General features: G+C 43.4%; 1 long non-coding RNA gene across 2 annotated transcripts in view; it reads right to left on the bottom strand.

The window, feature by feature from the left end:
* LOC144685728 (uncharacterized) overlaps nucleotides 1-15,757 on the bottom strand; it is a 47,877-nt gene extending 32,120 nt beyond the window's left edge. The window contains exons 1-2 of one of the 2 annotated variants that reach the window (XR_013577767.1): nucleotides 15,628-15,757; nucleotides 8,181-8,299 (exon numbers count right to left, since the gene is read on the bottom strand). This is a non-coding gene — a long non-coding RNA (uncharacterized LOC144685728). The remainder of the gene's footprint in view (nucleotides 1-8,180; nucleotides 8,300-15,627) is intronic. The other variant, XR_013577768.1, reaches the window with a different exon arrangement.
* Nucleotides 15,758-16,134: the final 377 nt, after the last annotated feature.

Below are 16,134 nucleotides of genomic sequence, written 5' to 3'. Positions count from 1 at the left end.
ATGAAAGTGAATGGAAGCCCTGGAATGCATTATTAACGTGGTGGGATTGGGGCGATACAGCGCGAAAAGCCGCCATTGCGGGCGGCAGGCAAAACCCCCTTTTTCCAGCCCACTACCACTCAGTGCAAGTCTGGAACAATTCTGCGCATTCTGTTCTATGAAGTGAATCTGTATGTTAACACCACAGCCGCACAAAATAAATAACAAGGGCACAATTTTCCAGCTGGAACTTTCATTACTAAATATGTTACGTCAGCAAAACAAAAGTAGCTCGAAACAGCAATGGATAGTATTAAAAATTCACTTCCTTTAGCCAGGTATTTCCAAGTGCCTTCAATATTCCAGTACAACTGCACAGAGAATAATGACTTTAATGGCTTTTAATTCATAACCAAATGTATGGTTGCCAATGCACCAGGATAGGTAGAAAAATGAGTTGTCAAGAGGAAGTAGAGAGGTTGCTAAGGGATATAGGTTAAGTGAGTGGGCAGAAAATTGGCAAATGGAGTATAATGTGGGAAAATGTGAACTTGTCCACCATGATGGGAAGAATAGAAAAGCAATATACTGTGTAAATGGAGTCAGATTGCAGAATTCAGTGATACAGAGGGATCTGGGTGTGCTGCTACACGAATCACAAAAGTTAGTATGCGGATATTGCAAGTGATTAGGAAGGCAAATGGAATGTTGGCATTTATTGAAAGGGGAATGGAATATGAAAGCAGGGAGGTTTTACAGCTGTACAGGGCCTTGGTGAGACTGCATCTGAAATATTGTGTAAAGTTTTGGTCTCCTTATTTGAGAAAAGATATAATTGCATTACAAGATGTTCAGAGAAGGTTCACTCCACTCACTCCTAAGATGAGGGCCTTAGCTTATGAGAAAAGGTTGAACAGATTAGTTCTGTACCCATTAGAGTTTAGAAGAATGAGAGGTGATCTTATTGAAACATATAGGATCCTGAGGGGACTTGACAGAATAGACACTGCGAGGATGTTTCCACTTGTGGGAGAGACTAGAACCAAGGGGCACAGTTTAAGAATGAGTAGTTTAAGACAGAGGTGAGGATTTTTTTTCTCTCTCAAAGGATTGTTAGTATGTAGAACTCTCTTCCCCAGAAAGTATGGAGGCTGGGTCATTGAATTTATTCAAGGCAGAGTTAGATAGATTTTTGATAGACAAGGGTGTCAAGGGTTATGGGAACAGATGGCAAAGTGGAGTTAAAACAACAACCAGATCAGCTATGATCTTAATGAATGGTGGAGCAGGCTCAAAGGGCTGAATGACCTACTCCTGCTCCTAACTTCTATGTTTCTATCTGCATTCTTTTAAAATTCATTCCTAGGATGTAGGCATTGTTGACCATTCTTAATTGCCCTTGAGAAGGTAATGATGAGCAACCCTCCTAACTACTGAGTACCTTCCTGGGCCATTTGAGAGGTCAGTTAAGAATCAACCCCATTGCTGTGGAACTGGAGTCACATGTGGGCCTGGCCAGGTTAGGATAGCAGATTCCCTTCCCTAAAGGATATTAGTCAACCAGATGTGTTTCTTCCCCAATGACAATCTGATAGTTTTGTGATTATCGTTACTAGTGCTAAATAAAAATATTTTTATTTAATAAACTGAATTTAAATGCCCCAGCTGCCATGGTGGGATTTGAACTTACTTCTCAAGATCATAAGTCTAGGCCTTAGGATCACTAACTTCTTTGCTTCCATTTCCACACATCGTCAATGAAAAGGAAGTAGATGCTGCGGAATGAAATGGAATTGATTCTGGATGCCAAGGAGAGGAATTCCGAGATCGTGTATAGCATGGTACAATACTCTGCTTAAACAGCACCTAAGCCCTAATCTTGCCACCTAGTACATTATTGTGACATTCTTCCATTTCCCATGCCACCTTTGCCAAATTAAGAGGAGCCCACAAAGAACAATATTTTTTGACCACATTTACTCCAACTCATTCCCTATAGGATGTCAACAACTGACAGACTGAGGATAGCATCAACCCATTGCTCTGGGCTGAACTTGAACCTGGACCCCACAGATGGAAAAAAAAATCAAAATTTAACTCATTTTTATTTCACTCAGTTGTGCGATGTTAGCATCGTTGGCTAGGCCAGCATTTAATGCCCATCCCAAATTACCCTTGGGAAGCTGATAGTGAATCATCCATTGTCCTGAGCGAGTTTGTTTTGTCAGGATGACTGACCTCACATAGTTGACAAAACTGTATTTTGTTGATGCTGAAGTACTCACAGGTTATTGTATGTAAGAGTGATTTGAAGAATAACTGAGTTCAACAATTTCAGACCATGAACCCTCTCCTCCATTTTTATCCAATTTATTTATTCCTTTATTATATTTTATTTTAAAAAATATTTTTATCCTTTTTCCCCAACACCCACCCCACCCCCCCAAACACGCGCACACACACACACACACACACACACGCATACATACACTCAAAGGGCCATCTGTCACTTGTTTTTATGTTACACTTTCACAGAGTGCTGACCCTTGATCTGCTATTAACACATTCTGCTATCTTAATTTTATGCCACTATCAGCACCTCCTTTAGTCTTTAATCCTACCATTACCACTCCCTTTGTCTTGTGTTCAAGACACCTTTTAGAAATTTCCCCTTAGCTCCCATCTATCCATGCCCTTCTATTTTGCTCCACCTGCTCCACCCCCTCTTAAACAGTATAAAATCCATTACGTTTCTACTGCTCTTTAGCTCTGAAGAAGAGTCATACCGACTCAAAACGTTAACTCTGTTTCTCTCTCCACAGACGTTGCCAAACCCACTAAGTGTTTCCAGCATTTTCTGTTTTTATTGGATGTAACCTTCCATTTACTTCAATCTTTGCCTTACCACCCCTGGTCCCTGTGTCCATGGGATGAAGTTATGAATTTAAAAAGGGTTTTAATGAATTTTAACCTAATTCTTGTAGCTGCTGAAAGGCCTTAAGGACATTTTGGGACATTCTGGATACTTTATGCATTCATGGGATGTGGACTAGACCAGCATTTATTGCGCACCCCTGATTGCCCTTGAGAAGGTGGTGGTGAGCTGCCTTCTTGAACCGTTGAAGTCCATGTGATGTAGGTACACCCACAGTGCTTTTAGGGAGGGAGGTCCAGGATTTTGACCCAGCAACAGTGAAGAACGGCGATATATTCCCAAGTTAGGATGGTGAATGGCTTGGAGGGGAAATTCCAGGGGGTGGTGTTCCAATCTGTCTGTTGCCTTTGCCATTCTAGATGGCAGTGGTCGTGGGTTTGGATGGTGCTGACTAAGGAGCCTTGGTGATTTCCTGCAGTGCATCTTGTAGATGGTACACACTGTGCGTCAGTGGTGGAGGGAGAGAATATTTGTGGAAGGGGTGCCAATCAAGCAGGCTGTTTTGTCCTGGATGCTGTCAAGCTTTTTGAGCATTGTTGGAGCTGCACTCATGCAGGCAAGTGGAGAGTGTTCCATCACACTCCTGACTTGTGCCTTGTAGATGGTGGACAGGCTTTGGGAAGTCAGGAGGTGAGTTACTCACCACAGGATTCCTAAGCTCTTACTTGCTCTTGTAGCCATAGTGTTTATATGGCTAGTCCAGTTCAGTTTCTGGTCAATGGTAACCCCCAGGATGTTTATAGTGGGGGATTCAGCAACGGTAATGCCATTGAATGTCAAGGAGTGATGGTCAGATTCTGTCTTGTTGGAGATGGTCATTGCTTGTCACTTGTGTGGTACAAATGTTACTTGCCACTTGTCAGCCCAAGCCTGGATATTGTCCAGGTCTTGCTGCATTTATACATGGACTGCTTCAGTTACTGATGAGTTGTGAACGGTGCTGAACATTGTGCAATCATCAGCGAACATCCCCACTTCTGACCTTATGATGGAAGGAAGGCCATTGATGAAGCAGCTGAAGATGGTTGGGCCTAGGACACTACCCTAAGGAACTCCTGCAGTGATGATCTGGAACTGAGATGATTGACCTCCTACAGCCCCAGCCATCTTCCTTTGTGCTAGTTATGACTCCAATCAGTGGAGAGTTTTCCCCCGATTCCCATTGACCCCAGTTTTGCTATGGCTCCTTGATGCCACACTCAGTCAAATGCTACCATTATATCAAGGGTAGTCACTCTCACCTCACCTCTGGAGTTCAGCTTTTTTGTCCATTTTTGAACCAAGGCCCTGGCAAAACCACTCAGCTCCTGACTTCATACTGAATGCCTACCTGATATAAGAGTCTAAATATTGCACAAAAGCAGGAAAGGTTAACAGAATGATGGCACCATCAGGGAAGACAGATGTGAGAAACAAAGGGCTAAGTTCAAAGTTGTAGCCTGCAAATTGTATGATGAAGCATTTACTTAAGGATGGCTGACCAGTTAGCAAATGAGGCTGCTCTGCATTAGGGAACCTAGCATGAGGAGTATTATAAGGGTATATGTTATAACTGGAACCAAACATTTTGAAATAATTAGTTACAATGAGAAACTTTGCTATCGGAGACTTAAAGAAACTACCATCCTTTTATTTATAAGCTGGTTTGGTAACTCAAATGAATTGATATCACTACCGGTCATAACCCTTCACGAAGTAAAAATACTTTGCCATACTTGTAGCATGTTAATCAGAATACTTGCACTGTAGCTGGGTTAGATTGCTTCTTTGTATATGAGCACATGGTACATCTAACCACAGAAAATTCCTTACCAGTGACTGTATGTCTGCTCAGACTTCCATAACTAATATCTTGGCTGATGAATGAATTCTCGAACGGGTGACTTCAGAAAGCCAGTGATTGTTTTAAGTAAGATCCGCAGTCTTATCGAAGATAATATTTGGCTTCTTTTAGAAGAATATTTGATCCTTGTTTGGACTGTGTGCCAAAACTTGGATTATCTTAATGTGGCATCAATATGTAAGATTGTTGACATGTTAGCAAGGAGTGATCACCTCCCCATCTCCCAAATTACAGTTCAAATTAAGCCATAGAGTCAAATTGCTTGGATGTTTAGCCACAAGACTAGGTAAAGTAGATTTGACAATTGATGAATTTGCAAGGAAACTCAGCAACTCTAATTTGGATGCCTTGAATGCCGATTCGCCAGAGCCCTCCGTGTGGAATAAGTTGATGTCAATTAAGACAAATATAATGTGGGACGCACTGAGGGAGATTTTAACTTTTGGCACAGAATGGATGGTCGACCTAGCTGTTGTGGCTGCCTTGAGGCCTTAACCGCTTTAAGGCCTGGGTCTTGGCCTCACTGACATCAATCCAACGAGCTGCACGGGCTGATGCAATACAGCTCATCAGTTGGGGAAGGAATGGAGGGGCCTCCTATTTAGAGGTAATTGAAAGCCTCTTGAGAGAAGGGAGTATTCTTGCTCCTCCAAGCTCCATTAAAATAAAAGATGAAATAGGTCCCGGGCTAGATTTTAAGCAGTGGTCCCTTACCACTGCTTAGATTGCTCAACATCAGTGCAAGTGAATAGAACAGGAACCACACACATTCAACCTCACCTAAATCATCTCAGTACCAGGACATCACCCCAGGAGTTCCTCAGGGTAGTGTCCTAGGCCCAACCATCTTCAGCTGCTTCATCAATGGCCTTCCTTCATCGTAAGGTCAGAATTGGGGATGTTTGCTGATGATTGCACAATGTTCAGCACCGTTCGTGACTCCTCAGATACTGAAGCAGTCCATGTCTAAATGCAGCAAGACCTGGACAATATCCAGCCTTGGGCTGATAAGTGGCAAGTAACATTCATGCTACACAAGTACCAGGCAATGACCACCTCCAACAAGAGAGAATCTAACCATTACCCCTTGACATTCAATGGCATTACCATCGCTGAATCCCCCATTAGCAACATCCTGAGGGTTATCATTGACCAGAAACTGAATTTGACTACCCATATAAATAGTGTGGCCAGAAGAGCAGGTCAGAGGCTCGGAATTCTGTGGCGAGTAACTCACCTCCTGACTTCCCAAAGCCTGTCAACCATCTACAAGGCACAAGTCAAGAGTGTGATGGAATACTCTCCACTTTCCTCGATGAGTGCAGCTCCAATAATTCAAGAAGTTTGACACCATCCAGGACAAAGCAGCCTGCTTGATTGGCACCCCTTCCACAAACATTCGCTCCTTCCACTACTGATGCAAAATGGCAGCAGCATGTACCATCTGCAAGATGCACTGCAGCAACTCACCAAGCTTCCTTAGACATCACCTTCCAAACCCATTATTGCTACCATCTAGAAGGACAAGGGCAGCAAACACATGGGAACACCACCAACTGGAAGTTCTCCTCCAAGTCACTCACCATCCTGACTTGGGAATATATCACTGTTCCTTGGTCAAAATCCTGGAACTCCCTCCATGACAGAACTGTGGGTATACCTACACCACAGGGACTGCACTGGTTCAAGAAGATAGCTTACCACCACCACCACCTCAACGGCAATTAGGGGTGGACAATAAATGTTGGCCTAGCCAGCAACGCCCACATCCCATAAAAGAATAAAGAAAAAAAAAATGTTTAAAGGCAAAGAACCTCACACATATATAAAAAGTGGTCTCCTGCCTGAAACAGACAGCCAGAGCACCAGTGAAAATGTGGTGACAAGTGATTCAATGCATTTTTCAGTCCGCTATTACCCTGTTAATGCAGACAGCAAGCAGTTAAAATTAGCCCCAACTTGTTTAACTCCCAGTGCATCAGATGAGCTGTTAGATGTGGGAGGTGGGTTTTGAAGGTTAATTTATTAGTGGTAGTGATTTTCTGATTTATATCTGTGCAAAAAATACAATTGGAACTCACTGTGGTGCTCAGGATTGATGGTTCTTCACTTTATGAAAGTAGCACTGTGAGTTACCAACACTACAACCTTTGCTTCAATATGAGGTGGAGTGGGACTCGTCAGATGGAAGGAATCTGCTTTTCTCCATGGTCATGCAAGGCACTTCTGACCCGTTACATTTTTCAACATTTACCTCCAATTGTTTCCGCCCAGTGCCATTTTTGTTAATGAGCCGCTTGTGTCTAGAATCCGGAACGTGCCTTTCCCTTCCCCATTATTGCAAGTTTATCAGACAAGCAAAAGCCTCTGTCACCATAGTGATTCATCATCTGCACTGACGCAATCTCCTTGCCTTCAGAAAAAGTTTGATTAACTATTCTATCAGATAGTGGGTCAGGTTAAGAACTACAGAAGAAGTTTATCAATGATAATAAATAGGTCAGAACACAGGAGCTAAGACAAACATCAGATTCACATCACTGTACCAAACTTAGATGCAACACTCTTGAATATAGAAAATAACAGCCATGGTCAAACTCAACCTGGTTCTGTCCCTTTTCAGTTGTGGAGGCTACTGCATAACTGCACCCCCCACCCTGCTCCCCCTCACAGGGTCTCCTTCCTCATGAGGAGGACTCATGAATTAGGGAGTCCTGCCATGGACATACTTTATAACTGCTTTGAAGTTCATCCAGAGACACAGGAAATCAAATAATTACATCAGGCTGTCAGACATCCACAGGATGCCAAATGCAAAGGATATTTGCTGAGCAGGGTCATCTCATACACTCTTTGAAGATCAGATCTGCAATGCTGGACATCAGAACCTAGAAGATAGGTATCATGGAAGCATCAGACAGAACCACACTATTGGCTTTGTGCTTAACAAGCCTTAGGATATTAAAAATAACCATTCATTTTATTTCAGAAACCCACAGAGGCATTTGATTCTGTACTGATGTGTATCAGCCATATTGTCACGGATTATTTCTCCAATTGAATGTGGTTTTAACCCTGGAGATAACAGAACAAAAAGAAAGAATAAGTCAATAGTACAATGGACCAAAGACAATGTGGTTGAATTTATATGGAAGTCCTGCTGATTGTTCATTGGTGACAGCTACATACAAATACACAAAATTAACAGACAGGAAAAGACAAGCAGATCCCTCAAACCTGCTCTACATTTCCTAACTCCTAATGGCATGTAATCTCCTGGGGGAGGCAGGATTATTTGTTAAATAATAAAGCCTATAATAAGCAAAAATGCTCTGGAAAAGTCCTCTCCGATTATCTCAGACAATCAAAAGCAATCCTCAGGATCATATAGATATGTGCACATTAACCGTTTAATCCACATACCTTCTATATGATGCGAACTCTGCTCCAACTCTGATGCAGTCCGGGTCCCTCTTGAAGTCCTGGAGAGAATCAATGCATAGAATATCAGCCAGCAACACCTTTCAGGGGCTCACTATTCTCTGGAGAAAGAAGAATCGCTTAATGTCTAGGTTATTCCTACTTGTTTGCAGTTTAAATATGAACATATGTACATACATCCCCTGGTCCTCCCCAATTTGACAAAGTGGAATATGATCTGCAGAAACACTGATAACACCATAAACAATGCTACAAGGTTTCAAAATTTTCCAGCGAAGTTACCCTAGTGCAGAGTCAGAAGAGCCACCATGGAAACTCAAACCCAATACATCTAATTTTGTCACACTGGGATGCTATCGAGTCCTAACTACTCAGTGTTACCGCTTCACACCAGCTCTATACTGGTAATGTAAATGCACTCTCAGATATTAGGCCCAAACTTGCAGAATCTCATCTGTTATTGGCTAATGACTGAATGTCGGTGACACAAAGAAAATTATGTCTTTGTGTCCCAGCAAAACATGGAAGTTCACTATAAGGTCTGTTATCATTGTTGTGGGTCTTAGCTTAGGCTGCCCTTAGTTGGGATCGATAGGGACTGCCAGAGGCAAGGCTGCTGGTAAACTTTATCTCTTATTGGCCTCCTCTCCCATCTTCCAAGAAAATTTCCAAGTTGTGGCGAGCATCTCCAAGTGGCTCACCTTTCCCTCATAGATGGATTCACCTGCTCACCACCGAAGTAATATCAGAAATGGGCCCAGTGTATGTTTAACAGAGACTACTGGAAACAAGACATCCAGGAACTTCCAAACATTTATTAACTATTTCCAACAATGTACAGGAACAGATAAGCATAAGGCACCTTCTAGAGACAAGTTATCTGACATCACCGATGATGTATATTAGCATAATGGCTATTAAATCCTTATACTACAACCACCAGCTTTAAATGGCGGAGAAACTGAAGTCCCATGATCCCCATGCACCTCACACTTAATTCTAAAGGTAACATTGAATTGTTAAAAGTTCAATGTTAATAAGTAATAATGATATGCAAAGCTATTATGTGTCCTCTAAGTTGCCGGGATAATTTGGGCCTTTTATCCCAACACTAGTGTAAGACCCCACTCTCTGGTCTAAAGGTTCTTGTCTCTACTCTTGATATCAATAGCATACAACAGATTGGGATGCTGTTTCACTAAATGTGAAGCACCTTTTTTTCTAAATCTCTAAGCAAGCGTACATACACACAATGATAATGGTTGCTTAGGAATGCCGTGACCTAGGGTCCATCTCAGGTGGTCAGTGCTTCAACAGATCTCCCAGCATAACTTTTTTTTTTTGCAAAAATATACTTTATTCATAAAATATCTTCAACCACATTCCAAACCATTTCAAAATCACCTTTACAAGGGTACAATCCAGTTAAACTTTTACAAAATGTATCACCAGGTGCATCAGTACAAACAATATTACAATCATTTACAGCCTTTCATTTTGAGCTGTACAGCCCGAGGGGCTCTAAACAGTTCCCAGTCCCTCGGTGCACTGTGGCAGAAAGGTCTTAGACAGAGACCCTTCCCCATTGCGCCTTTGCGGCAGCTGCCCCAAGCTTTAGTGCGTCCCTCAGCACGTAGTCCTGGACTTTGGATTGTGCCAGTCCGCAACAATCGGTCGGGGACAACTCTTTGTGCTGGAAGACCAACAAGTTTCGGGCAGACCAAAGCGCGTCTTTCAACGAGTTGATGATCCTCCAGCTGCAGTTGATGTTTGTCTCGGTGTGTGTCCCTGGGAACAGCCCGTAGAGCACAGAGTCCTATGTCACAGAACTGCTCGGGATGAACCTCGACAGCAACCACTGCATCTCTCTCCAGACCTTCTTTGCAAAGGCACAATCCACAAGGAGGTGAACAACGGTCTCTTCCCCACCACAGCCACCTCGAGGGCAACGTGCAGAGGGGGTGAGACTCCTGGCGTGTAGGAAGGATCTGACAGGGAGGGCCTTTCTCACCACCAGCCAAGCCACGTCTTGGTGCTTGTTGGAAAGTTCTGGCGATGAGGCATTCTGCCAAATGACTTTGACAGTCTGCTCGGGGAACCATCCCACAGGGTCCACGCACTCCTTTTCCCTCAGGGCCTCTAGGACGTTATGTGCTGACCACTGCCTGATGGACTTGTGGTCAAAGGTGTTTTTCTGCATAAATTTTTCCACGAGGGACAGGTGGTACGGCACGGTCCAACTACTTGGAGCGTTCCGCGGCAGCGTGGCCAGACCCATCCTTCGCAACACCGGGGACAGGTAGAACCTCAGCACGTAGTGACACTTGGTGTTTGCGTACTGAGGGTCTACGCACCGCTTGATGCAGCCACACACAAAGGTGGCCATCAGTATGAGGGCGATGTTGGGCACGTTTTTTCCCCCTTTATCTAAAGGCTTGTACATCGCGTCCCTGCGGACACGATCCATTTTCGACCTCCAGATAAAGCGGAAGATGGCTCGAGTGATCGCCATCGCGCAGGAGTCTGGAATGGGCCAGACCTGCGCCACGTACAGCAACAGCGAGAGTGCCTCACACCTGATGACCAGGTTCTTACCCGCAATGGAGAGGGAGCGTCGCTCCCACATGCCCAGTTTCCTTTTCACCATAGACACTCGCTCCTTCCAGTTTCTAACGCATGCCCTGGTCCCTCCGAACCATATCCCCAGCACCTTCAGGCCGTCAGCCCTGACAGTGAAGGGGACAAAGGATCGGTCAGCCCAGTTCCCAAAGAACATGGCCTCGCTCTTCCCACGATTTACCTTGGCTCCCGAGGCCAGTTCGAACTGGTCGCAGATGTGGATCAGTCTGCGCACCGACAGCGGATCCGAGCAGAAGACGGCGACGTCGTCCATGTACAGGGAGGCTTTTACCTGAGTGCCTCCACTGCCTGGGATCGTCACTCCTCTTATGCCCGGATCCTTCCTGATGGACTCGGCAAAGGGTTCTATGCAACACACGAAAAGAACAGGCGAGAGAGGACAGCCCTGCCTGACTCCAGATTTAATCGGAAAGCTATCTGTTTCCCACCCATTGATTGAGACTGCGATGTTAGTGTAGAGCAGTTGGATCCAATTTCGAATTCCCTCCCATCGCCAATCGGGTCAAATCCACCCTGGAATTGGTGATTCACCCTGACCAGACCTGCACTGTGCCGGGCAGGAAGATCTCTGACAGCCTCGCGCTGCTCAGGGATACGATTGCCTATGTACAGGACAGGGGTGTGGATACCTGCCTCATCAGCTTGGATCAGGAGAAGGCCTTTGACAGAATATCGCACACCTACATGGTGGATGTGCTCTCCAGATCTCCCAGCATTTTTTTTTTTTTTTTTTGTAAAAATATACTTTATTCATAAAATATCTTCAATCACATTCCAAACCATTTCAAAAACAACATTACAAGGGTACAATCCAGGGTTAAACTTTTACAAAATGTATCACCAGGTGCATCAGTACAAACAATATTACAATCATTTACAGCCTTTCATTTTGATCTGTACAGCCCGAGGGGCTCTAAACAGTTCCCAGTCTCTCGGTGCGCTGTGGTAGAAAGGTCTTAGACAGCGACCCTTCCCCATTGCGCCTTTGCGGCAGCTGCCCCAAGCTTTAGTGCGTCCCTCAGCACGTAGTCCTGGACTTTGGATTGTGCCAGTCCGCAACAATCGGTCGGGGACAACTCTTTGTGCTGGAAGACCAACAAGTTTCGGGCTCCCATCATAACTTCGGAATGGCTGACCAGGCTATTCTACTGACTGCAGTGACAATTTCCTTGAGGGCTGTGTCTTTATACACCTTCCTGACCCTGGCTTTTGGCATATAAGGTAATACCTTGAATCGGATCGTCCAATTGGCTTATTAATCCCACCCTGGCCATCCAGGACCACCAATTAGTGGTCATATCCTGCCCTCAGCAGTAGGGGTGTCTCCAGGTGCACACCAACAATGGGTGCGATTCCTGTATCTTGGGGCAGGAAAAAGGTCATTCACACATTCCTGAGTGGTCATTGTCTAGTCCAGTTTCTGTAGACAAAGTGTCTGTGGTAAACCACCACCTCAGGGACCTGCCCTGATGTGTCTGTGTGTGTGTGTGTGTCTGTTTAGTTTCAACTATCTTTATTTTTACAAAGTTCAATATGATCCTCAGCGATGTTTTTGGTCAAAGCTCTTCTCCGTAGCTCCATCTTCATACCACCATGAGACAAACTCTGCCCACAGGGCTCCACAACCAGCTTACATTCATTAACATGAAATAAATAAAAGCATGGTTACATGATTAAAAGTGATTAATACAATACAATTTAAATGATGCATTGGCTTACATCAAAGAACTGATGCAGCTGCTCCTGCAGAATTATGCCCCCCCCGCCTCTTTTCTTTCTTGCTCAGTCAGCGTTAAATTCTGTCCACTGCTCTATCTAAACATTAAGTATGACGATTAAATCAGTGGATAGTTGGAGGTGGGAAAATGAAGTTACATGTGTATGATTTACAATAGAGCATTGAAATCAAATTAGTTAAGCCAGTCAAAACTCTTGTGTGTGTGTTTGTATGTGTTGTGATGAAAGGGATATTTTTAGAATATTTTTTGGGGTTATGTCAGTATTCTGTGGGTAAAGAAAGCTCTGTGTGTGTGTGTCCAGGGTTAATTAAACAGGGGAAATGTTACAAGAGACAGATATCTGTGAGGGCTAAGAGATGAAAGGTTAAAGATGTTAGGTTGGTGCATTTGTTTTGAGAGGTTATGGTGGGGTTGAGTTAAAAGTAAATAGGGTGGATCTAAAAGTTGCATTGTGAGATAAGTGGGAACTTGGCTTTCCAGCTGTTGAATTTCAAAAGGGATTTCAGAGGTAGCAAGGAACATTTGCATCTTATAAAGGCTTCATGAGTAAACAGGGGAAGGTTTATTAAATTTTATTGACCCGAAAGTGGAGACAAAATAGAAAACATGAAAGATTTTTATATTTGGAGAATTGGGATTTCAAGGAGGTTTGAGGACATTGGAATCTGAGGTGAAAGAGGAAAAATGATATTTAAGGAAGGATGTTTAACTGAGTTTGGTAGCTGTAGGGAAAAAGCCCCAAAGACCAGTTTGTTAAGTGTGTGATCCATTGAATAGCTATGAAAGTTTTGAATTGGAGGCAGCCACCCAGTGTCAAGCCAGGAAAGTCTGTGTTTTGGGAAACCATTTGTTCCTGAAGCTCTTTTGGAATTCCACATCAGAATGGAAGTGTTTGAGAAGTCATGAGGTGTACCTTTATTAAAGTGACAACAATTCCTTGATTTGGGTAATATTACTGGATTTTTATGGTTAAAAATGGTTACCAAGAGGGTATATTAATTGTGTACTTTTGACTAAGCAGGTTTTTTGTGGGTTATTCTGTAAGACTGTTTTAACTGTGTAACTTTAATCTTGTGTGTTTAATTTTTTTGAATAAATGATTTAATTTTTAAAATCCTAAAAGTGTTACTGGAGTTCTGTGCTTTGGAGGTCAAGCTCTTCTGCGTGTTTTTAAAATTTTTAAAAAAGGTTTATGATCAGTGAGAAAGACTTTACTCTGCGGTCTGGCTTGCTCAGTAATAACATAAGCTGTGATTGTAACACTGTGCGTGTGTGTGGTGATTCATTTAAATTGTGTAAAAACTCTGAAGACATTAGGACAAGACTAACCATCCGTATCATTTAACATTGTAAATCCCATGATAAAAATGTTTATCCTGTTGCAAAGCTCCAAATAAAATTGTGTTTAACCATTTACTCCCTCTACCAGCAATGCACAGTGACAGTGTATACCATCTACAAGATGCAGTGCAGCAACTCATCAAGGCTCCTTCAACAGCACCTTCCAAACCCACAACCTCTACCACCTAAAAGGACGAGGGCAGCAGATGCATAAGAACACCACCACCTGTGTTGTGACATTGTACGCATGCCAATGCAGACAATAACATGTACCTTTAAGAAGTTGCATAGTGACATCACTATGACATCACCATATTTAAGGCTGGAGGATAAAAGTACAGCCTCCATGTTAGTTGTTCACTATTGGCTGTGATCTCTACTGCAGATATTTACTACTGTCTGTGATTCTGTATCAGTAAGACTTTATATATACCTTATGAGTCAGGCATATAGCCTAGTAATCAGTCAATGTAACTGTTAGGACCCAGGCTAGATCAAGGCCTGTGTACAGCTGTATATAGTTGTTGCTAGTGATAAACTTCATGTAATTGTGTTTGACCAGAGCCATTGTCAGTCTCAATATCTTGCTTAGCATAGATAGCACAGAGACAGATTCCTTGAGGTCCACATCAAGACCCTCAACATATATGGTGGCAGCAGACTGCAAGAGACCACAACATGGCTGGCAGGTGGTCACTTCTAAAGATGTCACCGCAGGGAAGATAATTTCTGAAGATACCAGAACACAAGGCAGGAGACCACTTCAGCAGCAACACCAACGGTAGTGATTCCACTTACCCAGCTCCAATCCAGGCTCCTCGAGGGAAGGACAGTCTATGAGTACAACACTTTAAGGGAAGTCACTCACAGGGAACCTCTGTCTGGGTGCTTCGGTTTAAAAACAGAAACAGTCCAGTTTTTCAACCTCAAGAATTTAGCATCCGACATTAGGCACAGAGACTAGTTCCCACAGACATCCGAGTTCAGAAGAAAGTGAAGGCCTCACTGCAAGCTCAGTGATTTGGGCAGCAGGCTTCGTCATATCTGAACGCTGGGATCAGCTATTTTAAGTCACTCACCCTAACAATGAAAGCTAGAGCAGTAAGTTTGTTCAAAAAAGAAACAAACATGCCCCAGGCTGAGAGGGCCGGGAAAGGCAAGCTCCAATGGCTCCTGGCAGAGCTCAGCACGGCTGTCGATTGGTTCCGTCATTTTGTTTTTTCAATTTCAGTGCCAAAACCAGCTTTTCCGCCCCAACAATAAAGGTGTGGTAGCAACCCAGCAGACTAAAACGGCACAGTTTCAATACTGCAACAGAAACAACGAGCAAGGCACAATCTAAAGACCTGCAATTTAAATTCTTTCTCCTTATTTGAAACCAGGCTAGAAGAAGCCAAGCATCTAAAGTGATACTTTTAAAACATACAGCAAAAGGAGAGGCAAGCTTTTCCCCTTTTCAGCACAATGTTATGAGCCCACAGTGATACATTGTTGTAGCATTTGTTGTCTAACAGCACAGGGATCACAGACAGAGAGCAAGTGCAAATTCTCATCCAGAGACACAGCACTCAGCAACTACATTTGTGTGGCACCCAGTGCAGCATATAACCAAGAACCATCACAGTGGCAAATAGAGATTTTGACTATGAACTGGCGCGCAGGAAATCTTCCTGTAGAATTTCAACTCTTTCGACAGAAGATGCACTTACACTTTGTGGACCAGTAGGTACAGGAACAAGAGAAAAAGGCCGCCAAATGACAAATTGTTCTTGGCAATGCATGTAAACTCATCAGGTCTATCTGATGAAGACCAAAGAGACCCTGATAAAATCTTCAAACTCACCGAAAATCCACTAAAGGTCCGAGTTAATTTTAGAATTCACAGGCTAGAGTTCATGTCGTACCAACAACAGCCAAGTGAAAGCTTCAATTAATTTATAAACAGGTGCCGGCACAAAGGAGCCAAATATGACTTCAATGCCGATGACCTTGTGGAGAGATAGATGGAGCTTATCATCGCTTCAATGCCCATCAAACCTTTCAGGAAAGCGCTACTAGACAAAGCCAAAGGTTCCTCAATAGATGCACTACTGTATGAAGGTAGAAAATTTGAGGCATTAGTGGCTGGTGAACAGCACCTTCAAGCCCTCAATCACAAATCTATCATTGCCGTGGTAACTAGAACATCAAAGACACCCAAAACCTGCATGTGGTGT

The sequence above is a fragment of the Cetorhinus maximus genome, chromosome 10 (genome assembly GCF_964194155.1).
Source record: "Cetorhinus maximus chromosome 10, sCetMax3.hap1.1, whole genome shotgun sequence".
NCBI classification, from domain to species: domain Eukaryota; kingdom Metazoa; phylum Chordata; class Chondrichthyes; order Lamniformes; family Cetorhinidae; genus Cetorhinus; species Cetorhinus maximus.
Note: the sequence above shows the minus strand (reverse complement) of the source record. Positions and strands in the feature narration are given on the sequence as shown.